Source organism: Pezoporus wallicus, unplaced genomic scaffold, assembly GCF_028554395.1.
Source record: "Pezoporus wallicus isolate ANWC-B61680 ecotype Strahan unplaced genomic scaffold, APGP_CSIRO_Pwel_v1 contig_6996, whole genome shotgun sequence".
In the NCBI taxonomy this organism is placed as follows: domain Eukaryota; kingdom Metazoa; phylum Chordata; class Aves; order Psittaciformes; family Psittacidae; genus Pezoporus; species Pezoporus wallicus.
The window spans coordinates 2,127,872-2,154,752 of NW_026637899.1; the positions used below are offsets into that span (position 1 = coordinate 2,127,872).

A 26,881-nucleotide genomic window follows, 5' to 3' on the forward strand; every position below is an offset into this window, starting at 1 on the left:
AAGCAGAGACTGAACCCCAAACCCCCTCCACGCCAGTGGTCATAAATTACAAGCCCTTTGCGTGCTCGTATCGGTTGTTTCATATGGCTGCTGGTGTTTTGTACAAAGATGCTCCAAGTTGGAAGGGAGAGTGTAGGAATGACAAACTTCATTTCTGAGATAGATACAGTCTGCTTTATGTTTTAAACCACTCTCAAGACCATTATAGACGTGGCTGATGCTTTTGGTGAAAAGAAAATATGCTCATGGATATGTAGGCAGCATCAGGCCACTCTTTTCCTTCTTCATAGAATCATAGAGTCATAGAATAGTTAGGGTTGGAAAAGACCTTAAGATCATCTGGTTTCAACCCCCCTGCCACGGGCAGGGACACCTCAACTAAAACATTCCTCCCTAAACATCCCTTCTCTTTATTGGCTGTCAAGTTCTTGATTCTCTTTATTTTTATTTCCATTGCTTTTTTCTTTATTTCCTTCCCTCCTTTGGGGAAAAAAAAAAACAAACCCTACACACACACAAAAACCCACAGCAGGGCAGGAAATTAAACCTTTCCACAAAGATGCTTTGGTAAGATGCTGCCTTTTCACTCATTTATTTTGCACTGATTATTTTTTATAGGGAAGAAAAGAAGGAGTGAGGGCGAGAGATGTGACAGAGAGGGCAACTGAACAGAGGAAAGAAGGTCTTTTAATTTATTTTGAGAGGTTTGTCATTGGTTGTTGTTTCCCCCCCCCCCCCCCATGAGAAAACCAAAAGAGCTTTAAACCCATCAGGAACACTCACATGAATTAAACACCAGGTGGAACTGCTCCCATTTCCCTGGATATGATAAGGATAATGGCTTCCTCCTGGCGTGATTCTCCCCATTTCATCCTGGTTAAGAAAGTCTTAGGTGTACTGCAGCACCGCTAGGCATTCCAAGACTCCTTTTAATTCAGGAAATTAATTAATTGTTGTATACCAAAAAGTTGTTTCAAAAGAAAGCCGTAACAGCCCCCTCTTGTTCTTTTAGGTTGATATGAACCATTACAGCCCAGAAGCACTGGATGTCTCTGGTTACCCATTCATTCTCAGTGCTCCCCAGAAGGCACAGTTTGCCTCTGTGCAATCCTCAGAGACAATCTGGCCTTTGGGGATATTGAAATCCAAGGAGCAGGAGGGCAGTGCAGCAAGTTTTGGATGTTGCACTTTTAAAAAGTGCAGGAATATTAAGGGTAGTCACTATTTCCAGGGAAAATATGCCACAGACAAAAAGAATCCAGTGCTTGCTAATAGCAGTTTTACTCTTTCTGGAAAAAGACTTAGATTTTCAGGTTGGCTTTTAACGTTCGAGTGTGATAACATACAGCTGTGCCTGATTCCCTATGAACCCCAACCATTGACTGCAGGCAGGGAATTTTCCAACGTCTCCTATGCAGTGTGGGGTGGCTTGGGGGAATAAGAATGGAGAAAACCTTCTGTAATTTCTCCATCTCTCCCTGGTAGCTATTAGTAAAGGAGGTACCTGCCATCCTCATGCTGTGCAAACACTCCCATACACCTGATAGTGTGTCTGGTACAAGTTTTAAGCAGCTTCTTATTCAGAAAGACTCCACAACCCTGAAAACAGTGTGTTCTCTGTGGTTGTTTGGGTTTATGTTCCTATTGGCATAAAATCACATGAAGGACCACACATTACCCGCTCTTACTAAAGGAAAGGCACAATCTTAAAGTGAATACTTTTATGAGAAGAACAAACCTAGTGAAGAGTGGGAAGTAGTGGCAGAAAAGAGTGGTTTAGTAACCAGAGGAGTGCAACTGGGACTCACATCCCCGTACACTTGATTAACATTGAGGTACTTGTACCTCTGACTGAAATAAGAGAACTGTGAGTCTCTTCCAGGGTACCACTTACAGGGATGTTTTGCTGTTTCAAGACCTAAGTACTTTTTTATGTATCTTTTGGAAGGTCGAAGTTCTGTGACTCAGTTTCCTGAACTGCAGGATAAATGAAGCAATAACCTTATGTCTGGAGGCCAAGCTTAATTCATAGCTGGAAAATAACTAACTGAGATATTTTGAGGAAGGGTCTTTAGGAGAGCTGAATAATATAAAAGGCCCCTGGAGATCAATGCACAGCAGAAGACATGGGGTTTGCTAGTATTTTTTAAAGCACAAGAGAACATTAGAAAATAAACTGCAATGTTGAAGTCCTTATTTTCTTCCAGTTTAGCTCTCAATGCTTCTGTTATTTTTTTCCATAATCATGATCACATTTGTATTATATTTTTTCAGCAACAGCTGAGATCAGGATCGCACTGTGCTAGATGCTGTACCAGCACATACAAACCTAACATATTCCAAGTGGACCTGAACAAGCACACATCCAGTAGAAGAAAGGAAGTACCAGATAGTGATCTTATAGGTTTGGTTCCTAACCCAGAGTTGCACTGAGATTAAGACTCAGATCCTTAAAGGCACTTAGAGCCCAGCTCCCATTGAAATCAATGGGTGTTAGATACCTAAATAGCTTTATGGATCTGAGCATAAATGACTTAACCAAGGGCAGAGCAGCTGCCTACAGCTGGGTTGGGAATTAAACACAGATTACACGAGTCCCAGTCTCATTTCTTAATCACAAAATCATCTTTCATCTCCATATTTCATGCAATAAATCCCTGGCGTTCACATCACAACATGGGTACATAATGCCCATCCCATAAAATCACTGGAAACCCACAGTGGCAAAAGCAGTTTTCTCCAAACCAAGCCCAGCTATAGACACACCACTACACTTTGTTTGCACTTGGGGTTGGCTCCTGCTTTCCCTTACACCATGGAAACTGACATGGCCTATGGAGTTGCCTTCCTAGCTTTACACTCAGGTGGCAGAGAGCAGAATCCAACCCCAGCACTACAAGTTCAAACATTTTTCACCTGGCTCTAGGGAGGGGATGGATTAGACAAACTGAACTTTCTGAAAAGATCAATATGGAACATCTCTTTCAATTACTCTCCAAGGTACTAAGCCTGTGAAGTCAGTTATGGTGCATTTATAAATCTTTCCAGGAGGGGCTGTCTGACATCCTCTTCTTCTACCTTTACTCCTCACATGCAATCCCTTATTGCTGGGATTGGCTGGTAGGGTAGTGTTACTCACAATGAATAGCAGGAAAGATCAGGCCCGAGTCTTTCAGAATAAGGACAGATGGGGACCTTTTTCATCTTACTTCCCCAGACACTAACATTCACATAATCAGAGACACAGCTACAGAACAACAGGAGGGGCCAGATACAAACCTTGTGAAAGCCACTGCAAAGTCACCAGGGCCAGAAGACATTTCAGAAGCTGAACATATGTGTTGTACACTCCAAAATAATCACAGTTATCCTGATGGATAGCTAGTTTAGATGCAGTTATATAGGGGGATTGGGTGGGGGAAGCCGATACAGCTTCTTCTATTCATGGAACAGGTTTAAAGCCTACCCAAAAAATTATACTGAAGTTGTTGATTTAAGTTCAGGCATCTCCTACAAGCCTGCTGGCTCCTTTCTGATACTGCGGGGTTGAAGTGAGGATTTGGAGCATGCAGGGAGAGTTTTCTAGAGGACCATGAGTCACTCCACTGTAGCTGTGGTTTTCTGTGCATTTACCTGCCAGGATGATAGGAAACCTGCCAGTTAAAAGAACATCAGTGTCACTTGAGGTGCAATCTGTGCCCCTAACCATCCTTCTTCAAACTAAAGTTTTATTTCATTTTCTGTCTTGGTCTAGTTAAGACCTTCTTTAGAGGTATTAGCTGAAAGGCAGTAACAGGTTAGAACAGCAAAGGCTGTGAGTATTTAGTATGTATATATGATCTAGACATTGCTTTAAAAAGGCTGCAGGATTAATGCCAGTTAACTCCTATCTTCGAAACCCTGCTGTGGACCAGAGCTAAAGACACCACTGCCAGGGGAACCAGCTCCATTTCTGTGAGGTTGTTTCTTTCTTATTGGGTGCTGTGAGCCAGGTTTTGGGATGCACCCTAATACCCAGTATGAGCCCGTGACTCCTCTTAGGGTGCAAGAAAACCCACCTGATGGTGTAAAGAATACAAATAGAGGCAGGGCAGTTCAGTCCCCTCTCTGCATTAAACACATCCCCCTCCTTCATGCTGCATGCTCACATCTTGGGGTTGCCGTGACTCTGGGCTGGAGGTGTCCCCGTATCACCTTCATTGTGGCCAAGAGCCTCCTCTGTGCAGGGTACTGCACAGATGGGGGACAAAAAGACACCTCCTGCCTCAAGGCGCTGGGATGCTGAGCAGGGGACGAGAGACAGCAGATGGATACTGGCAGACGGGAGAAGTGTGAGGAGACGCTGAGACGTTATTCGGCAACGTGGCTGGCAGCCATCTCAGCGGCCCGACCGCTCCAGGTGCCCGGACAAGAGCCAGGGGTGAGGAGGGGCTCGGCAGCAGTTGCAGTGACGGCTTTTGGTCTTGGCTAATTAACCCAGCAAACGTGACAGCCACCCTGGGATGTCTCCCACCAGGTCCCTTCTTGCCCTTCCAGCTCTCTTTACCCCTACCTGGGAAAGGGCAATAGGGAGGGATGTTTTTGGATGTTGGCCAATCCGATAGGAGTGATGGGGAGATAAGTGGCCTAGGAGAGGGGGGGCTGTTTTAGCCATGTGTCTTCATACAACGAATGCCTCTGCAGCCCTTCACCGTTAGCTTTTAAGGAATGAAGAGTTGCAGATGTATACAAACAGGATGGGGAAAGGAATTAGGGGGAGCTGGCAGTGAGTAAAAAAGGCTGCAAATACGTCTGGGGAAAGTGTTTTCTTCTGTTATTTTGCTTCAAGATGACCAAACCCTTGGCAGGTGAAAGGGTGAAGCTCTTGATTTTCCACCCACTGAGGATTTGGCCTTGTGAGGATAGGCAAAAGGGACATTTAGGCACCAGTGTGACACACTTTCCCCATCAAGCCTGGAAGCTATGGCAGCCCAGTAGACCTCTTCACTGCCGCTGGGTGGAAATAAAGCTGCGGAGCGGCAGTGAGGAAGGCACTTCAGGAGCAGCTGCTGATTATGGCGAGTAAAACTGTCCATAACATGATCTTAAGTGCAGGATCAAGCTGCAGTGAGGTTGAAAAGGATCGGGCATCTGCGGTGACAGCATTTGGTGTAAGTGCCAGCCTTATTTTAACCCAAATGGTGCTGTTAATGAGGGAATGTATAGGCACTGAGGAATATTTGCATGCAGTGACTGCATAAGGATTGAATATTTCAGAGTGAAATTCCTAGTGTGAGACAGCCTTGGTATATGTTATGAAGAATTAATATTTATAGACAATCTTAGCTGGGAATTTCTATACGGAGGAACATTTGCATTTCTGGGAAAGAACTTTGTAAGAACTTTTTGTCTTCCTAACTAAGTAGAAATAACTTGTTGATATACAGCATAACATATGAAAGAGTGATTACTGTCATGTTCACAGATATTTGGGCAAAGTACATAGATGTATTTCTACATGGTAGTGGTTGCATCATCTAGAAAAAAGAGACATGAATACGACTACATTAAAGATTTAGGGCTCTATCCTGCACCATTTAAGTCAATAGGAGTTTATCACTGATTTTAATGGAAGCTAGATAGGGTCTTATATGCCAATGTAATGCAGCTGCTGAGGAATAAATATCGACACAGATGGGTCAATATATTGGTGTCTTCTAAGTTCTAAAACTGTACTTTGTGATACGTATTGCAATTTTTTGCAAATTCATTGTAACTGCAGTGCAGCCACCCTGCTGCTGAAGAACAGGACGTGGAGGGTACCAGTATTCATTGTGTAGTAGTGACACCTTCAGGTCACTACCAAAACCAGCCCCCTCTGTGCAAGGTGCTGTACATGCACTTGTGGAGAAATAAATCTTTAGTGAGGCATCTGATGACTTGACCAAGGACATAGGGCACATCAGTGATGGAGGTGGCAGTGACAGCCAGGCACTGCCGCTCCAGGGAGAAATAAGAGCTACAGACCTGTAAACAGATAATGGTGTCTGGCTTGGGAGGTTTGGGATATTTTTTCCTGGGGGAGGAAAGGGGGAAAGAAAAAGGAAGAAAAATAGAGTTTAGGTTAAGATCAAAATTAATTTGTTTGAATTTATAAGTAAAAAAAAATAAGCTCAAGGTATTTTGCTTTTGAGCACTTTCATGTTGGGGCATCTTCTGTACTACTATTCAAATACAACAACAAAAAAACAAGTCCTGGCTATTTAAGAAGAGAAATTATTCCCTCAGATAAACTCTATTTTTTAACAATAAAATAAAATGTTTTGACTTTATCCTTTTTATGTCCTGCTTGAAACAACTTGCCAAATTTCCTCTAAATCTGTGAACAGCTTTCCTTCCTGCTAAGCTATTTTTCCTCTACAAATATCAGCTGACAAAAAAATCGTGCAAGTCTAGTCATCAAGCTAACGGTCTGCTCTCAATCTCTCCAAACTAAACAGAAAGTTGACAAAATAAAGAAGAAATTAGGAAAGAGCCAAAGAGGCCAGAACACAAGCAAAAAGGATTTCTTCTTCTCTTAATGCAGCAGCCTGGAGTACGGGTATATTACTCCAAGCTGCACAAGAACCACTAGAAACAGCCACCTCCCTATGAACAGAGAGAGTGCTGTACTCTGCCTCCATCTAATACGTGATATTTATAAGTGCTTCAGCTCCCCAGAGGCACTCAGTTATATTGCTATATATAGGACTGTTCCCAGATTACAGAATGCCTTCCCTTGACTGTAGCGTTATCAGACCACAGGGATTTTTTTCTTCTTTAGAAAAAAACCCAACCTAAATAAAACCACAAAAAACCACAGCTCACTCCAAGCTATTTCCTGTTGTTTGTTTTGCCACCGGTGTTAATCATTGCATGGAAATGGGTACAATGTCCAGTTCAAAAGCAATCCTAGGCAAATATAGATAAATAGCTCCTCCCAGGAAGCAACAATATTTGTGGTACGCATAATGTGGACGATAGATTTGTTTTCTAAACTAGTTAGCTGGAAAATCAGTTAGGGCTCTGCCTTACATTGAGCCGTGCTGCCAGTGGGACTGGGGCTGGGCAGCAGCAGGGGCTGCAGATGCCAAGCTCAGGGCTGGAAGAGGTCCCCACTGGTGGGGGACCATCAGCCATGGCTTGGAGTATATTGCATGCACCCCTTCTATGTCAGATCCACAGAGGACATGAGTCTGTCACAGCTGCCGGCTTCCACTCAGGCTGTTTAGCTCAGAAAGTCATGGTTTTAATCTGAAGTATTTGCAGGACAACAACCATGGCCCCTGCAGGAACAGTGAAGAGAGGAATTGGACACGGCCAGTTACTAGTCTCATATAGGATGTTGTTTTATACCTTTTGAGAAAGGCATGGTCACATCCTGTAAGGGTGCTGAGTCCTGTCTCTGTGGAGCTGGTTTCCCTTTCCCTTTGCCCCATAGGGAAATTAAGTGTTCTGTCGCCCTTCACTCTTAAACCAGTGAGTGATTTCTTATGCCTCTGCTTCTGCCATCACTGGCAACCTCCTCCATTTCTTACGTTTTTTTTCATGATTTCCTTCCCTGTCATTATTTTTGTCCAACAGCTATTTGCTCAGTAATCTCCCCCAAGAGATTAGCACACTAATAGGCAGTCAACAAAACAAGAAAGAAAGAAAGACACAGTACTTAAAGGATGAATACTTGGGAGAGAGCATCAGTCTTTTGATGTCCTGATTCCAGTCGGGTTTATTTGCTATATATATGTCTATAATAACTATACATCTTTGTACAGCTGTCCTACAGTTCAAACTGAGATTTCCAACTGCTTTGCAAACCTTATACTTCTCCTTTGCTTGAAAAGAGGAAGAAAGCAGCAGCATTCCCAGTACCCAAAGGAGTACCCCGGGGCACAGAGCAACCCACATATTTCATATTTCGAACAGTAGGATGGTTTAGCTGCAATCAGTCCACCCATTATACACACTTTACTGTCCTCTACACTAGCAGTCCTCTATCCTGAAAACATCTCCACACCTTCTACTTTAACCCCATAGTTGTTCCTGTTGAAGGCAACAGAAATCTGTGTCCCTTGATGGTTGGATAAATAACACGGTGCAGAATGAGGGCCCTGTCTCCAAGCATAGATGTTGTATTTCACTCAGTCATGGCTGGCTAAAAGAATATCATCCGATCTTTAGTGACCCTACTGCGCTGAGTGGATAACAGCCAGGCATTTAATACACACACAGGAAAGGCAGGAGAATTCAAGGGGGAAAAGATGGCTGTAACTGCGTCGCATTTTGCAGAGTGGTCTGACAACAGCTGCAAATACGTTTTGTAAAGAAAGTTCGATTTTTCAGGCATGCTCCTTCTTTGGTGGCTGCTTTTACTTTGTGTTTCTTCAGACAAATTCTTCTTTTAAACTGGCAGCAAAGACTTACTTAGGACTGCATTAGGGCTCTTGAAAACACCCTTTTTTTTCTTCCCTGGAAATTGATACCGCACACTTGGGCGATTTTATTTTTTTTAACAGATTGGTAGGCATTCTTTTCATGTCCCCCTTGTGATTTTATACAGAACACTTTTTCAGGCAGATCTTTTCGCACCCCTCCAAAGCAGTCAATGAAACCATTCACGTGCATACAATTAAGCACAAACGGGGCGGGGTTGGGGGGGCAGGGAAGGCGGAAAAGAAAAAGCTACAACAGCTTAATAATTTCATCTGAAAAATCCTCCAGATTGTTAATATTCTGAAGTAACAAATCCTTTTGAACAGAATTTCAAAAAGTTGTGCAAGCCTCTAACTGTCATTTTAAATACCCACATATTTAGGAACATACGGAAGTCAATAATTTTTAAGCAATAATAACATCATTCATTCTGCCCCCATTCCAGCCCTGATCTTGCACAGCTGAAGCCAGTAGGAGCCTTATTATTGACTTTGCTGAGCATATGATGAAGTACTTAACAGGGTGCAGTCTCACTCAGGTCAAATAGATTGCTTGGGTGTAGCAGAATTTTTCCCCTAATTTCTGATAATGTGTAACAAAAAATGCCTAGCAGACTCCAGTATCCAGAATCCATAGAGGGACAACAGGGGGACCTGTACTTGGGCAATGAAAATGCAGGAGGGTGGATCTGTAAGAATAGTATCTTCACACCAATAAAGGTCTCTTAGGTACTCAATACCCTCTCAAAAGAATGGGATAGCATAGTGCTACCCTGTGATTCCTAGTGTACACAGAAGAGGGAGTTGCTATTAGAGTTTGGAAAGCCATGAAATTGCTACTTTTGATTTCAAAGGAAACAAGAAATTGGAGTTCAAAGGTTAATAGAGCTTTATTGCCAGCTCTGATGCATTCAGAAAAATGGAATACAAGCTCCTAAATTATAATGTTGGATTAAAAATCTAAACCAAAACATAGTCAATCATTTTAGCTCAAAACAGTGCATTCTGGGATTTTTAATTGTTGTTTTGCAATATTTCAATCTTTAAGATTCAGATTTTCTCAGTTAACACACAGCCTGGAAATGTACCTAAAAAAAAAAAAAAAAAGTTGAGATTCTCATATATTCTCACACATTCTGGAACTGGTTGTGAGGAAGCACAGCAAAGCACACAGGCTTGTAGAAGCTGGAAGAGATAGCAATGCCAAAAAAAGAATAACAAATTGGTCCTTTGAGTATGCACATGATACGTTTACTTATTTTGAGGGTCAGGTCAAAATTATCCTTAAATTTTGCTTTGCTTGCTATGCATTCCCATTCACCTACTCCTGAACTTCAATGAACATAGTTACCAGATTTATAAACGAAGTCTACATCTTTGAGGGTTGCTTAGAAAAGCTTTTCACCATTAAAGATGCTAAGGGGAAACAAAGAAAAAGGAAAGAAGGATGTTGCCATCTTAAAACATAAGTACAGCCATACTGATTCATAGGTATGGAGCATGCAAAGCCATTCTGCACCCAGCAGTAGCCATTAACACAGAGAGCAGTGAGATCAGGACAAGTGTATACAACATTGTTCCTCATTCTTCCAGCCTCTCTTCATTTGCTACCAAAGTGATTTCCAATGCCTGATGTTGTTCATTTGTTCATGTAATGAACTACAATGAGCTATTTATTTCATCCTTGTGTGGATCAGATCCACAGTTCCTGAAAACTTTGTACGGTATGTGCACTACATTTTCCACCTAAGCCCATGCATCTTGTCAATAGAGAGGAAAAGTAATTCAGAGGGCACAATAAAGCCTTGAGCAGAGTCTTTTGGAAGCACCCAAGAGGAAATACCAGTCCAGAGGTCTAGCTGGAGCCTACAAAGTTTGAATATGCTTTTTAGGACTACCTATAAGGATATATACCCCTAGTATAAGAAAAAGAGCCATTGCATAATTCTTTAGAGAAATGGCATATCTGGAACCAAATCAAATTCCTGCAATAAAAGCTGAATCCATGTAAAATTCAGCTCTTTTAACTTTTCACTCCAAGCTTCAGGCTCAACTAGAATAGATTTAAAGTCCATCCAGCCTTTCAGATGAGTCTGGAGTTTGAGAGAAATGGGGTCTTTTGCTTTTGCAATATTTTCTTGTGGATGAAACACTAGTGAGCCTTTCATTTGGAACCTGCTATCAGTAGCCAGAACAAAATTTGAGCAGGTGTAACTGGAGAGAATGGAAAAGGATTTCTTTTGTTCATATTTTTATCATGTACAACATTTCCCAAATGAAAAGTTGGTGTATTTAAAGTAGTGACTAAATTTTCCAGTACTCCTGTAACAAAATCTTTACACCATCTAACATTCTACAAGGAAAGATTCATTTCTGTGATTACCTTCCACAAACTGCTTATTTAAAAGTTTAATTCCCATTTTGTGTCTGTGAATGGTGCAATAATATCTCTTGCTATTTGTATTTTCTGGCCCAGGCCAACATCAAAGGCAGCAGTATGAATTAAGGAGTGCTTTGGATTGCTATTCAAACCACTCTGTATTCCAAACCTGAGCTTCTACCTCCCCTCATCCCAGGTAGACATTTGCATCCTTTAAATGATCTTGTTTATTCTGCGTGTTGGAATATAGTTATCTGAATATTAATTATGGTTTTAGTGAAGTTCGTTGGTTGAGTGCAGGAATTGAGAATTCTTCCTTCAGTTGCAGCCACCTGCTTAGATTTCTGTGTTTATCTGCTTCACTGAGTTTAAATCAGTTTCTGTAAGTGAAAGTCTGTTGCTTTGAGCAGATGTTAATGCTCAGAAATAGTGTACAGTCTGCCATTAGCATATGTAGCATAATGCTAATAAATAGAGGCATGTACCACCCTTGAAGGTGATTCTGATCTCTGTGGAAGATCTCTCCCCCCCATACTGCTAGTCGCTTTCCTGAGCGAAACCTCCAGTGTATACAGCTGCTATAAGTGAGGGACCTTTCTCCCACCCCTGGCAAGACCTTAGCAAATGGTCCATTCTGTTTATGCTACATTTGGATGATTAATGATATTGTATATTGTAACTAAATTGTACTGCTATTATCATCAGGTCACTGCTGACAATTAGATATATCATCTCTGGGGTTCATATACAGATAACAATTTTAACTATGTGGATAAGTAAAGGCTTGATGGTGTCCTAATGCTAATGTAAATATTACCACATATTGGAAGTCGGTAATGCACCATATACGGGGATTGCATTACACAACGGCAGCCATCGGGTAGCTGAAGCAATTGATTGTTGCAACAGTGGTTTTCTACTTTATCCTCCTTGTTAATTTTTTTACCCTCCCTAAGGATCTGGAATAATCCATCTGTAAAACATGACAACCATTTAAGCTCAAAGGGACCGAGCAGCTTTCAAGCAAAACTGTAATCAAACTGATTTGGGATGTCTGGGGTGTTGGGAGGAGGGAGTTCAGTTTTTTCGGTGCTCTCCAGGCTCCCTGCTCAATGCAGTGCTTTGAGCTCCAGCAGTAGAGCAACATCACTGGAAGAAACGTGAGAGTATGGTCAGCTTCGCCAAGAGCAGGAGGAAATCTATGAAAAGGAGGTCCTGGAAGTGTCTTCATGTTTTGTCTTGAGAGCAGATCAATGTTCCTAATAGTGACAACTGCAAGTAACCATTGGAGAGAGAGATTACACTGAGTCAAGAATAAAACTTTGAGAAAGGCTTTATTGGAGAAATGCAACATTACAGCTCCTGGATAAAGTTGAGAGGATATTGAAAAGGTTTGGAGGAGCAAGAGTTCAAATTGAGCAAAGCCTCTGCCCCTTTTACTGTTCATCCATCAATAACTGGCACATGTCATGTTAGGGCTCAGCCTGGAAATTAATTATTCTCGCTAATACTGAGGATCCTTATTGCACAAACACTTTATAAATTCTGATATATACCAGGAGCAAAGAACACAGAAGTCATTGCAATAATACCAGCAGAAAACTGGAGCGTGAAAATAATAAGCTTTACAGGCCTTGCATTTCCATGATTCTAATTCCCATTTGATAGGGAGGAAAACATAGCATTCTGCACTCAAAAAAAGAAGAGAATAGATGGATCAGAGTCCCCAACTGATTTACACTCACAATTTGTTTCCAAGATTGCAGTAGTGGATTTGAAAAGCAAAGTTTACCAATAATTCTGCTCTCCCACCAGGGTAAGAAAAGAAAGATTTTCCTAAATCCAAGAAATTACTGGAGTTAGATTTCATTGGACAGGAGTTATTTTTAAGTGGTTTGAGCTCTCGACTTTCATCATTTCAGATGGGTGATGTTTTCCATTTTCCACAGGTGAAGACATCAAAAAGGAGAAAGTTTTTTTCACAATAAAGGTACAAGCCAGAGTTCCCAGCTCAGTGATCACAGCATACTCTGTCTGTTAAGTATATGATATTTTTTTAAAATAAAAGCAAACAACAAAAAACACAATAAAAATAAACCCCCTAACAACCCCAACCCAAAACCAACCAACCAAAAAACCCAAAGCAAGAAACAATAAAAAATGAAAGATAAAGATAGTTCATCCTTATAGAGCCAAGTTCATGCTGGAGGGATAGGTTTCTTGTTTTTACAGATTTTTACAGATAGCTAGAACTTGAAAAAGAACCCAAAGGAGATACCAAAGTACCCAGGACTGTGTTATATGAATAGAGGCAGTGGCAAATCAAGCCTGGTGATATTAGCTCCCAACAAATCATCACAGATCACAGCATCATTTCACTTGACAGTCTGTATGTCCTGGGCAAGAGATTCGTCTTTAAGACAGTGTTTGGGTCTCTGAGCAGAGGCACCCAATGTCTGCAAGCCTCAGAGCCAAAAAAGCAGAATTGCTCCCTCTACTCCAAGCACACCTCTGCTGTAAAATCAGCCCATTCAACAATTTAAGAGACACAAAATAGGGACTGAGCTGTGTCAATTCATTTTTATTCCACTGATGTTCCCTTGCCCACTGTTTGCACTTATTGATCCACAGCTAAGGAAGAAGGCCAGCAACAGGAAAGAATAAAGGTAAGCCCAAAAAGTGCTGCTGTTCTAGAGCAACATAAAACACAGCTTGGAGCTGGAGGGCAGAGAAGGGACAAGGAAGCAGAGCAGCAAGAGAAAAGGAGAATAGAGAAAGGAAGAGAGAATTAGAGACAGAGCAAACAAGATTAAGTTTCATCTGACTTATTGGATGTACACTCGGAAAGCAAAAGGCAGAGAGAGGAAGGGCAGAGGGAGAGAACATGAACTGCAGCAAGTTCTGTCCTGAGGCTCCATGCAATGGTTTTGTCAGAGACTCTCTGAGGCTGGTGCCACTTCGTATGATGTGTAGCTTTAATGAAAGAAGGAGGGGGGCAGGAGCAAAGGGAAAAAGAAAAAGCGACCGAGACTCTCTGTCTCTTCCTCATTCTCCTTTTGCAGAGACCTATTGGCCATAACTCTTGCAGGGCAAATAACAAGCGTTCCCCATCCAAATGTAAGCACATTGGCACTTAATCCTATTTTATAAAGGTTATAGTTTTACATAAATCACTCTCTCTAAATGCACTTTAGTCATCCTCCTCGTGTTAAGTTTCCCTTTAAGCCTAACTAGGCAAGGAGGATTTCTCCCACTGGCCCTCTGGACATGACGCCACCAAGATTGAACTATGCTCTCCATCTTTAATATCCCTGGAGGGATTCATCTATAATGATGTCAGGGGCTAAGCGTATTCCCTTGTCAGGGCGGGGGAATTAAATCCGTCCTTCCCCTGTCTCACTCTGGTCCAGCAGAGCTAAAAACAAGTTGTTTGGGGAGCAGAAAAAGCTGGTGACACTTCACTTCTGATGTCTCGCTCTCCATGTAGATTCCCTAATGTCTACTAAAGGGTGAGCTTAGCAGCCTTTTCTTCAGTGATTTCACTATCAGTCATCCCATTAATGAATTTTATAATAGTCTCCGAGACCTCTCCTCTCTATCATATTGTGCTGAATTTGCCCAGTGAGTTTCAGGGTTACACAGACAGAAGACAGACAGACAGACAGACAGAGCCATCCTTAGGTAGGCAGACAGAATAGGTACTCTAAAAAAGCCACATTTCCTCAAGAAACCAGCTTAAAAGTCATCCACTAGCATAATTGCCACAAGTCATCTTTTCATGCAGATGCCTCCCTGATGAGGAAAGCACATTCTAGCTCTTGCATATTTTCCTTAAAAGTTCAGCGCTTGTTTCCTAGCATGGTATACAAGGTATTGATTCATCAAGCATCCAAGGAACTTCATGAGCTTGGACCAAGTTAGTTAGAAAAATTTAAGGAACTTCAGGTACACTGCTTCAGCTGCAGCCTTTGCATTTTTAGAGAGTCCATCAGGATGAACTGCCCTGCCATGGACATTGAAGCTTCATGTGATAATTTGGAGTCAGAAGGAGAATTTAAAACAATAACCATGAGAAAGTGAAGGAGATACAAGCAGGGCTTGTGCTAGGCATGGGGAAATAGTAAAACATTCATACACTCAGTGGGAGAACACAGGCCATATGGTGTTTTATTTGTTTCTGTAGAGTAAATCCGTGCTGGTCTCCCCAAACTGACACACAACCTCATTTGGTCCACCAGTGCATCCCTTCCCAGGAAAGGCCTAAGTTAAGAGTGAGACCATGACTTTTGCTGTGGTAAGAAGTACTTGAAACAGAATGAGTTAAAGCACTGTAAAAACACATAGCAGACCATGCTGTAGATAATCATGGAATCTTTAAATAACTTGGGTTGGAAGGGACCTTCATAGTTCATATAGTCCAACCCCCTGTAATGATCAGAGACATCATCAACTAGATCAGGTTGCCCAGAACCAAATCCTGCCTAGCTTTGAATGTCTCCAGGGATGGTGCACCCACCAGCAATCTGGGCAATCTGTGCCAGGATTTTACCACCCTCATTGAGAAGAATTTTTTCCTCACATCCAACCTGAATCTCCCCTGATTTAGTTTAAAACCATCACCCCTTGTCCTATTACAGCAGGCCCTGCTAAAAAGTCTCTTCCCATCTTTCTTATAAGCCCTTTTAAAGAACTGAAAGGCCATAACAAGATCCCACCAGAACCTTCTTTTCTTCAGGCTGAACAAGCCCAGCTCTCTCAGCCTTTCCTCATAGGAGAGGTGTACCATCACTCTGATGATTTTTATTGCCATCCCCTAGATCTTCTCCAACAGGTCTATGTCTTTCCTGTACTGAGGACTCGAGCTGGATGCAGTACTCCAGATGGGGTTTCACCAGAGCAGAGTAGAGGGGCAGAATCACCTCTCTTGACCTGCTGGCCACGCCTTTTGGATTCAGCCCAAGAGAGATACAATTGTCTTTCTCGGCTCCAAGCACAAATTGCTGGCTCATGACCAATCTTTCATCCACCATCCACCAGTCCCCCCAAGTCCTTCTCCTCAGTCCTTTAATCCCCCAGCCTGTATTGATACTGGGTATTGATCTGACCCAGGTGCCGGGCCCTGCACTTGGCTTTGTTGAACCTCATGTGTTTCTCATGGGCCCAGTTCTCAAGCTTGTCCACGTCCCTCTGGACAGCATCCTGTCCATCTCCAAAGTTGCTGATGGTGCACTGAATCCCACTGTCTATGTCACTGATAAAGATATTAAATGGTACTGGTCCCAGTACAGACCCCTGAGGGATGCCACTTGTCACTGTTGTCCATCTAGACATTGAGCCTTTGACCAGTACCCTCTGGATGTGACTATCCAACCAAATCCCTATCCACCAAAGGGTCCATCCATCAAATCCATGTCTCTCCAATATGGAGAGAAGGATGTTGTGGGGAACTGTGTCAAAGGCTTCACAGAAGTCCAGATAGACAACATCTGTAGCCCTTACTTTGTCCATTGATGTAGTTACTCCATTCTAGAAGACCACTAGTCTGATCAGGCAGGAGTTGCCCTTGGTGAAGCCAAGCTGTCTGTCTTGAATCACCAAATCACAATCCCTACCTATGTCTGGTCTGACCTACAAAGACTTTAAACTGACCCTTAAGTATGCCGCATGGACAAAAAGGGTCCTGGTAGAAAGCAGGGCTGGCTGTGCCTACTTGTCACTGGAGCCACTAAGGAGCACCAAATTGGTTCTTGTCTTATTCCTCAGTGCTCTTATTATGAAATGCTTTGCTAATAACATTCCTTCAATAGGTACCATCTGAGACCCCTAAATGTACTGGGAAACACAGAACATATGAAAGGCTTTTTTGACCAATAGCATTTGAGTTCTTTAAGCTAATATGGTTGAGTCATGCATGTGGTTTCTGTCTAGAGCATTTTTAATTTTAATATCTCCTCTCTACCCAAAGACACATTTTCATGAAATTTCTTCCAGTTTAGTCACTCTGATTTTTGACTTAGTCAATTTATCTGAGTTTGGATAATAGGTTCAGAAATCATTGGAGTGGAGAGTCGGAGGCAGTGACACCACCATATAGGCCTTGTCTTCTGAAAACTAAGCTATAAATACACTCTCTTTCCCTGCAGAGGTGAATAACATCAGCTGGCAGATTGGTTGCCCCACTCAAGCTGTCTTGATCCCCCTCCACAGAACAGTTCCTGGTAATCTGCAAGGATATACAGTACCTTGAATTTCCTGTGAGCAATCCAGAAATCTTTTAGTTTTTCACATGCAGAGATTAATTTAGTCATTGGGTTTAAGACAGGATTAGTGAGGTCTGGGTCTAATTGGGTGCCTCTGTCTAGTATTAGAAAAGAAGCTGGTATGCAAAGGGAAGCAGACCTTTTGGACTTTCTGGCCTTACAGCCGGTAGGAAACAGTATGTCACTTCCAGTCAACTGATACAAAATCAAGAGTCATTGAACTAAATTCCCTGTGTCTGATTCAGGACACTGCTGTACAGAGATGATGCTCCACTGATATCAGTGTTGTTTAACTCTTCATGCCAAGTATGATTTTAGCTCCGAACTCCAGATGATTTGAAGAGATTCCAACTTCATCACCACATATCCCACCCTAAAGGAAAATTAACAGCAGATAGGAAATTAAAAGCTTGAGCTCCTTCACAGAGAGCAATTTAGGGGGCTTATATATGCTGGGGAGGAACTCTTCATTAGGGACTGTAATGATAGGACAAAGGGTAACGGGTTAAAACTTAAACAGGGGAAGTTTAGATTGGATATAAGGAGGAAATTCTTTCCTGTTAGGGTGGTGAGGCACTGGAATGGGTTGCCCAGGGAGGTTGTGAATGCTCCATCCCTGGCAGTGTTCAAGACCAGGTTGGACGAGGCCTTGGGTGACATGGTTTAGTGTGAGGTGTCCCTGCCCATGGCAGGGGGTTGGAACTTGATGATCTTAAGGTCCTTTCCAACCCTAACTATTCTATGATTCTATGATTTTATTGCACACCTATGCAGTCTTTAAGCCCTCTACATCAGCCTCAGCTTAAGTAGCTATATAAGCCTAAACAGAGAGGAATGAATTTCACCCACAAAAAAGCATGAAGGAAAATTCTACTTGCCAGGCTGTGACTACACATGCATTAGCAAATTCACGGGAAGTTCAAAGCTCCCTAGTTCTGTCACCAGCTTTGCACAGCTGGGAGGAACTCCATTTCCTTGCAATAGTAATGACATTCTACTACAAGAGTAAGAAAAAATCTGTTTTCTATCAGACAACCAATAGAAATAATTCTTAAGTTTGCCTTATGCAATACGGTTGTGTTTGGAAAGCTCAGCTGCAATCAATGCCCTACAGTGCAGGGTGCTGTTCATGCTTTAACAAAAGTGCAAGCCAAAAGAAACAGAAGAGAGGAAGTCATACACTCAAGGCCATGCAGCAACTCAGCAGCCAAGAGAAAAAATAAACCTAAGTTTTTTGACCACCAGCCCAGTATTCCTCATGCTGCACCATACACTGTGCCATCAGTGAGGTCAGCAGTTTTATATTCTTTTACACTTTATATCATCATCATGTAAGAGCACCTCACAATCTATATTCTTATCTTGCCCCTAGAAAGTAAAAACTGCTCCAGTTCCCCTTTACATAAGAGGGATTGAGATACAGGAAAAAGTTGGAGCCATGGCCACAAATAAATAAATAAATAAACAAAAGCGGCTAGACCATAATTTGTGGTTCTTCTGTCCCAACCTCAAATGCCCTGCTCAGTTTCTACTCAACCCCAAAAGTACCCATTCCATCAGCATAAATACGCCTTCTCTAACAAATCCATATTTTGGAACAGGGCCCAGATCTGAGGTCTCTTCTGAGCTGCATAAATGCCCTTATGAGAACACCGTTCTCTCAAACTCTGTCTGGTCCAGAATTAAGGTACAAGAAGCCACAAAACATCTTTATCTCCTGCTAATGCAGCATCCAAAGCACCATCCTGATTCTTTTTGGTGCACACCATTTGCTTTGGGAACAGTAGAAGCTGTCACATCAAATCACTGCCACATACTTGGTAAGGTATTTGCTCACATGTACTGGTCCAGAGAGCCAAAACCAGCATCCCCTAGCTATGCTTAGCACACCCAGGTCGTCTGCCTGCCCTCCCCTATGCCTGAGATCCCCAATCAAAACCATTCTTTCTCCCCATCCATAGATGGGACAAATGTTCACCTAAAACATTTAGGGCATTGCGTTTTTTTTAAGGATTTTCTGTTAAAATCTCCTTAGCACTAAAAAAACAGGCTAGGTCATGGAAACACAAAGCTTTTAGTTTCTCTAACAATTGACAGAAAAAAGCCTTGCTTCCTTGCAGAAAAAAAACAGGCTGGGGTCAAGGACAGAGAACCAAGGTGCTGTTTTCTAAAACATTGATTTGAAGCTGCTTTACACTTAAAGCAAAAGAGAAAGACAATAAATCCTAAGAATAAATCAGCTAAAACCACACCTATCATCTTAAAACTCACAGCGTTTTACCGTAAATTTAAACTGCTCACATTAAGGTCCTCCTGCTGAGCCAGCCTAGGGGGACCATTCTCCTCAAAAGGGATGCCAGAGCCACAAAAGTTAGTTTATTCCCGTCCTGCGCAGAGTCCGAAATGTTGGTTTATCCTCTTCCACAGCTGAAGGTTGACATAGATTTGAGACAGAAACACACGCTGGACTGCCCAGGCAAGAGACCCCATGCAGTTACAATGACATGTCACACCTGTTCCATCTTTGCATGTGCAAGTCCCAGACAACATCTGAACTACATGGAGACATTTCCATGTTCTGCCCCCCTTTTTGGCTGTACATCTACAGCTCAGAGTCACAAGGCAAGGCAGTACATATGCTGTTTGGAAAACAAAGCAACAAAATCATAATGTCATCAGTGAAATGAAAAGCAGGAAAGACTTCAACGTTACTGAAAGGTGAGTGACGAGACAGTCTTCTTTCTTCCTTTGTGCCAAAACAGCACTGACACCCTCCACTACCGCCACAGCAACCGAAGAACAGGCAATACCAGTTTTATGGACTCACAAAATAAACACCTTGTTTAGAAGACATTGTCCACATGTAGTCAACAGATATTTCATGTCCATGCTCCTTAACACTAAACACCTGCATAGGCCTCTCTCTCCAAGCCAGGTGCACCCAATGTTTACAGTCAACCCCATTTTCCTTTTCCCTTTCCTTTTCCCTTTCTCTCCTGGTAAACCTCATCTCACTTCTGCAAAGGTATCAGCCAGGCAACTGGTGTCTTTGCTATTCAAGTGCTTTCCACTATTTGCCTGAAAACCACCTAGATATCCCCTGAAAATTGGTCTTCTCCCTGTCAGGATTACTTAAAGAAGGGGCAGCAATGCAGGGTTAGAGCAAAAGGTATTTCTTGCAGGGAATACGCTTTCTTTGCTCAGAAGTGAAGGTGGACCTTGCCAACCTTCTTTGCAAAGCTCTTCTCTCCCAAACAGCTTCCAAGGCTGAAGTGATTTCACCTGGGGGCAGGAGCTCGTTGCAAAATCAGACCTGGTTCCCACTCACTGCATTTGTCATGCAGATTCCCGGCTCGTGCAAGTTAGCATTACTTTATCAAAGTCAATGAAGTTACAGAGATCTTATACAGCCTAGGTGTTGGTTTCAAGGCTGTTTTGATTTTCTTGAGCTGCTTTTCTCTGGAACTGTTCTCCATGAATTGATGATCTTTACACAGTGAGGGTTATGTAGAGTTGGATCTCTAAAGTGATTTAGATAACAGAGCTGTTGTTGAAATCCTTTTGGAGATAAGTACTTGACTCTGGTTTTGGATTTAGCTCTTAGTCATGAAGAAGTAAGAACTTTCTTAACTTATGAATGTAAGTTTATACCTATATATCTGTATGTCTATCTATCCTGTGTGCTACTTAGAATGTAGTTTTCTAACTTTTTTCTTTCAGGAAAAATAGGAGTTTCCCTTGGTAAGTTAGAGCTATTGGCTAGCAACTGTTTTAACTGCTAAGGAATGCATATAAGCTTTGAAATTCACTCTCAACAGAAGCAAACAGAACATCGGGAAAGTTATCAAGTGGAAAAAACATTTGCTATTCTATTGGCAGCAGTATTCAAAAATGCTGGTTCCTAGACTAGCCTCTACCTACTTACAACTCTGTAACTATCTCCATGTAAGAAGTTAGCAGAAAATTTAGAAAACTATACCAAAAGGTTATTGCAATAAGCCCTACTTTTCAGCTTAACATGCTTTCTTGTTCTTTGAATGTTTCTTAGCATTATCACTACTAAAGTACCTACTTGTATTTCACTGGGGAAAAAAAACCAAACAAAAAAAGAAAAAAACAACAAACCCTCATAATTTTTAGCAAACCCTTATTATGAAAAAAAAATATCTGAAACCCTCTCCATTTATTTATTAGAAATAATAGCAATCATAGCAAAAGCCTACTGAGAGCACTTTAAAGTAATCTTTACAATACTTATTAATTGTTTATATTTAATTTCCCCTGAAGACACTTGGAAAAGCAATTTACTCAAAAAGTAGGAGCACACAAGTTCAGGACAACCCCAGGAGCACCACATAATAGCATCTAAACAAGCCCCCAGTGTCCTTTCTTTTTATCATTTCTTTCCCCAGGCTGTATCTTGTTAAAGTTTCCCTTCAATGAGAGCACTTTCTAGTCTCCTTTTTGGGGGGATGACCCTTTAAAATGAGGGGCAGAAGCATTGCTAAGGCCCTAAAGGGCTCAATTTGCAATAGGCATAGACTGCTAAATCTCTTTGTTCCAGATGGTGAGTATCCTTAATTCTTGTTTGTGAGCTTTGAGTTGGATTGAGTGTTCTCAAACAAAGCCAGTTATGTCTTTTTTCCCCCCTTCTTTAAAGCTTAGAAGTTCTGTTTTCCTTTCCTAGCTGAGTTTTTTTTCTCCTGAAAACAGTTCCAACCCACTTCCCTAACAAATCATCTCTGTGCAGACTTCAAACATGGAGGCTTTTTTTGTTTTCTGAAAGCTATAGATAGACCTGTTCTTGCACAGTTGCTTGAAAGTAATTCTCATTAATACAATATGTTAAATCCTGATCTTGAGAAGACTTTGATGTGTGGGCTTAGGAGCTCTCAGGGATTGGATCTATCCATTAAGAAGGGCTTGCCTTGGACAATGAGTTTGTGTATTAGGGCCTAGAGCTGTTAGTTTAAACACAAGTAATAAGATGAGGTTATTCCTGTATGTAAGTCTATATATAGGACCACATTTCCAGGCTTATGTTTTTACCTGTGCAACTGTGTTGTTCTTAAATCCCTGTGCCCTATTCCTACACAGTGCTGGGGCACTGTTTTATCCCTCTAGGATGTTAATAAGCCTCACTGGCAAGGAACAGAGCATTAGTCTTTGATGGGTAGGTAGATTAAATATGCACACATAATAGTAAATATTTATTTAGGTACCTGAGCTATTCTGATTAATGGCTGCATTTTTTCCTTTAAACGATTTGAGTACTTTTTAATGGCAATTAATTAGTATTTATGGCATGATTATTTAATTTATTTCACTCTTCTGCTGCTAGTACTGTCAAAGAAGCTGGAAACTCCAGGTTTTTACAGTTTTTTCAGGTTGGTAAATATTAGAGTTTGCTTCTGTCTTCCTGGGGATGCCTGGGGATGCACAAACCAGCATGTCTCTGCTCTATTTCCTGGCACTTATTTACCAGCAGCAGAACTACCATCCAGGGAAATAGGACTCTGATCCTGCAAGCACTTCATGAAGTTTTTTAACTTTAAGTACACAAATAAACTTGTTGTGGTCAGCAGCAGCGTAAGGATTACATGCATAAGTTTCCAGAATTGGGACCTCTAGGTCTCTCCAGTGACCTGCTTAGCTTGCAGTAATAACAGGGCAGCTCTCAATGGACTATGCAGAGAGATACCTAATGCTGTAATCTGGCTTTGTAGGCCCTATGTAAATAGTGGAAATTCAATTCATTTTTGCCCCCAGTTGTTGAAGTAAAAGGAAAATAAACAAAGCTTTCATGAAAATGGAAACAAAAGCCCCAGCGTATTGGTTGTGATAGGTGTGTCCGCTGCAGAAACTATGAGCGAAGAGGATATAGCAATATTTACCTCCTTTCTTTGGCCTCAAAGGTCAGTTGCGATGACTGCAGGCATCTAACGCTGGGTCTTGCCTTTGCTGTGCAGGGACCTGTAAAAGATCTCCACTGTTGCTGCCCTCAAAAAAACCTACTGCATTCAAAACCCATCATCATTTCTGCTTTGGGTGAGGGTATAGAAGTCAGACAGGATTTGCTGTTGGTGACATAAGCAGTTTAATTTATCCTTTGGCTTTGAGGCATGCTTTAACAGTTTGGAGTTTTTTTTGTGGATGAGACCAATACAGTAGTCAAAACTTTGGAGAGCCCTGTTACAGGGCTGGCTGAGACAGCTTCAGAGATGTAGGGCTCCTGAGATGATCTGGTTGCAGAAACTGCTCGCACCTATGGGGAAACTTTGTCTCTCTACAAACAGAAAGGAAAGGCTCAGCACCTTGCCTGGATTAGGCAGAGTTGGAGGCTGCCAGCCAGGAATGAGTTGATGAGAGCGGTCCTAATGAAGGAGTGGGTGAGACAATTAGTGCCAAGAGATAAATCTTACACAGACAGATTTCTTATTCTCTCATCCCCTAAACTCCCCCTCCCTTGACAGCCCTGAGTCAAAGCAAAGCAAACAGATGGGGAAAAATACGATTAGTTGCAGAGCCACCAGAAATCCAAACAATATTCCATCACAGGTTCTAGGCCAGCAAACTAATTTATCGAGTGCGTGGAGCTATTGGAAGTGGCCTGGTGTGCTAACTCGGCAATAGATCATGATAAAAAACGTAAGTGATCCGTTATCGCCAGGTTAATGCGCTTTACAATGCAATTCTGCCAGCTCGACAGAAACATCATTACATAACGATAATGATGCTCCACAAACAGAAGCCAGAGGAGGGGGAGGAAGGAATGAGACCTCAGGCTCTGGCTATTGCAAGAATTCCTGACAAAAAGGGCTGGGTTTTCAATTCATTTGAAAATAAAAATAGGGAAACTGAAGCAAGTCAAGTCTCAAAAAGTAAAGATGTTAAGGAATCATTAGTTCAGAGTAATGAATGCTTTTTTTTTTTCCAGTTCATCTGCCTGATTAGGAGTGTTGATAACCATGAAATTCACCAGATACTTGCTATTGTTTCATTTCTCAAGAGCTGACAGGGCTGCTCAGATCTGGATGCACTTTGCTGATAATGTGGATGAATCAAAAAAACATCTTCCTGCCTGGCACATGGGCTTTCGCAAGCTAGAAAGAGAGACTGATGTCGGCAGGCAGGAGGAAAGGAGAGGAGGCTTAGATTGCACAGCGCCTGGTACATGGATGCAGTGGGAACACATCAGCGTGCGCAAGTGCGGAAGGTAGAGTCAGGCAGGGTGCTGGACACGGAGATGGTGATACAAATGGGGACAGAGGCAAAAATAGAGTACAGGAGCGTGATACTGATGGAACATGTGCGAGCTGAGGGCGAGTGAGTACACACAGGCAGTGCCTTGGGTGAGATGAAACGCCTCTGTGTGGAGTCCCTGAGCGTGAGGAGGAATACATGCGTGACGGAAAGCAACCACACGCAGGAGTGATGTGGCAGGTGATGTGGGTGATGCCCACGTGAGAGGTGGCACTACCATAGTACCAAGGGAACGGAGTGTGAGTAATCACTGCATCAGCAGAGGTCGAGAGGGAAGTTCTCCTTTCTTTGCCTTCATTAGTCCCTGGGTGCAGGATGGAGACCTGGTCTCCTATATGCTGCATTGCTCTGCCCCTGTATTGTTTTGCATTTTCTGGGTGTGACATGTTTGTCTCTGGCACTGAGAAAAGCTCTTGCAGTTGGTATGCTTGCCTGGGTATTTTTAGCAGATGCTTTGCATTATAAATCCTGCTGGCTTTAACATTGCTGGATGGACTTGATATAATTTACCTTTGGTTTAGCAAGAAATAGGAGCTGACTCAGGGATTAAGGTGTGTCAAGTCAACACAAATAAAAAATTAAGCAGGGGAGGATTAACCAGAGATGAATGCAACACAAGAACTGAGTGTTAACTGTGAGAATGGTGCAGGGGAAGAAGGAATGAAAACTCCTTTATTTGCCCCCTTCTTCTCTGAAGACACAACCTGACTTAAAGTCAGCATTGACAACATGTCCTGTTGATATGTGTCTCTGTGACTTGCAGAGATTGCAGTCCTTTGTTTAGAGCTTACTTTCTTTACAGCTCAGGTTTTGGAACTGAACCTCTTAGCTTAGGAAGTTCCTGCTTTGGTTCCTAGATGGCAGGCAAGGTGGCAGCCCTCAACCACATCTCGTGGTTTGCAGCTGCTGTGTGGTGTGGCTGCGAGCAGAGCCTGGCTCCTGACAGGATGACTTAGGAGATGCCTTATTTGACACAGATTTCCTTCTCTGGCAGCAGGACTTTGTTTGCATGCTCCAAATTTAGCCGTACTGGAAAGTGGAGTTTCTGAAGCACTAAAGCTCTCCATGCAAGCTTGTCATGATAGGGAGGATGCTGCTAAGTAAAACTCTGCTTTTAAATATAGGTTCCTGTGACTTTAGAGAAAGGTGTAGTGGTAGTTGCAAGGTTGCACTGGAAAAGCTATGGAAAATGAGGCTTGTCTTCCCTAGCCAATCCCTACTTCTTTTCCTGAAAATAAAGGACCCGGAAGGTTTCAACACCTCAACAAATTCTAAATCTTCTGTCTTCCCTGAGGATGAAGAGGGTTATTCTGTTCAAACTGCCGGAGTTCATGCTTTTGCCATGTAGCAAACCCTCAGCATTTAATCCTTCAGTGAGTGTATGGTAAACTATCTTACATTACCACCTTGTGTTCAACATAACTGTTCATATACACATATGGACTCTACAGAAAAGCTCCTACTGTACACTTCAGGCTTTCATGTTGCTCTGTTCATATCCCACCTTTCATAGCCAGTGTTGGGCTTTGGCCAGAAAATAACAGAAGTAAAGATAGATCAGTGTTTTTTGATCTTTTTGTTCCTATTCTACCTGTGCCTTCACCTTGTCAAAAATAAATGGTTACAACAGGCCTTGAAACAATATATTTCATAGCCTTAGGTTGGTTTCTTATGAATTATTGTCCTCATTGAAAATCTCTTTATATTTCCTTTCTTTTTATACTGGCAAGAAGATGGGAGGACTAATTTAGGAGATAATGAGAGCAGTTTTATGTGCACATGAACATGTACATATTCTCTCTGAAGGTAGTGTAAAAATTGTGATTAGTTACTTAGATTAGTTTTACTTCAAATTCCCAATCAAAATTAGATGTTTGTTGTGCTAGTCACAGCAATTTCACATAAGAAAGCACTCTTCCTGCCACAGCAGCCTCTGAGAAGGAGAGTGGAGGTAGGAAAGGGCTAAGGGCTCCAAAATACATTAAAATTAGAACAGGACAGTTGGTATGGATCCTTTTCCTGCAAGAGTTGTGTGGCAGCCCTGGAGTGACATTGCCTTGTTGAATGTGCAAAGTCCTAGCAAGCAACAGGGTGCAAATGAAGAATGATCTAGTTGCCAGAATTCTGAACTCCAGTGGATAGAGAAGCTTGTATCTTGTATCATTGTGCTGGCTTGTATGATGGAATGGGTGTCTGTGAGTTGATATTCTGTGACTATTGGGCAGGAATACACAGGGTACTGGTCCAAAATACTGCTTTCATAAAGGCTGGGTTTCCAAATTCTTTATGCTGTGTATTTAGGTGGGACGACAATGTACAGGTCTGATGGGGGGTCTTCACAGTTTTAAGGGCAACCTTGTCTAGTGACTCATTTAATTCCTCTCCTGTGTTAAGTACAGCCCTCCTGTTGAACTATCTTCTCTGGTAGTGTATGTGAGCCTAAGGGAAGCTGCTGCTAAGATTCCTTCAGAGAGTATGAGGTATTTTTTAATTCATTTTCTGTAAGAAGAGCAAAGAAAGAGTGGAAATAT

The 26,881-nt window shown here is 42.1% G+C and overlaps 1 protein-coding gene across 23 annotated transcripts in view; it reads left to right on the forward strand.

Moving 5' to 3' along the window:
* Positions 1-26,881, forward strand: part of CELF4 (CUGBP Elav-like family member 4) — a 748,158-nt gene that overhangs the window by 21,688 nt on the left and 699,589 nt on the right. Inside the window, exon 1 of one of the 23 annotated variants that reach the window (XM_057408147.1) lies at positions 20,504-20,701. The exons of the other annotated variants lie outside the window; for them this stretch is intronic. The gene's annotated coding sequence lies outside the window, so the exon portion shown is untranslated. Of the gene's footprint in view, positions 1-20,503; positions 20,702-26,881 lie in introns of those variants that run through there. 23 annotated transcript variants of the gene reach the window in all.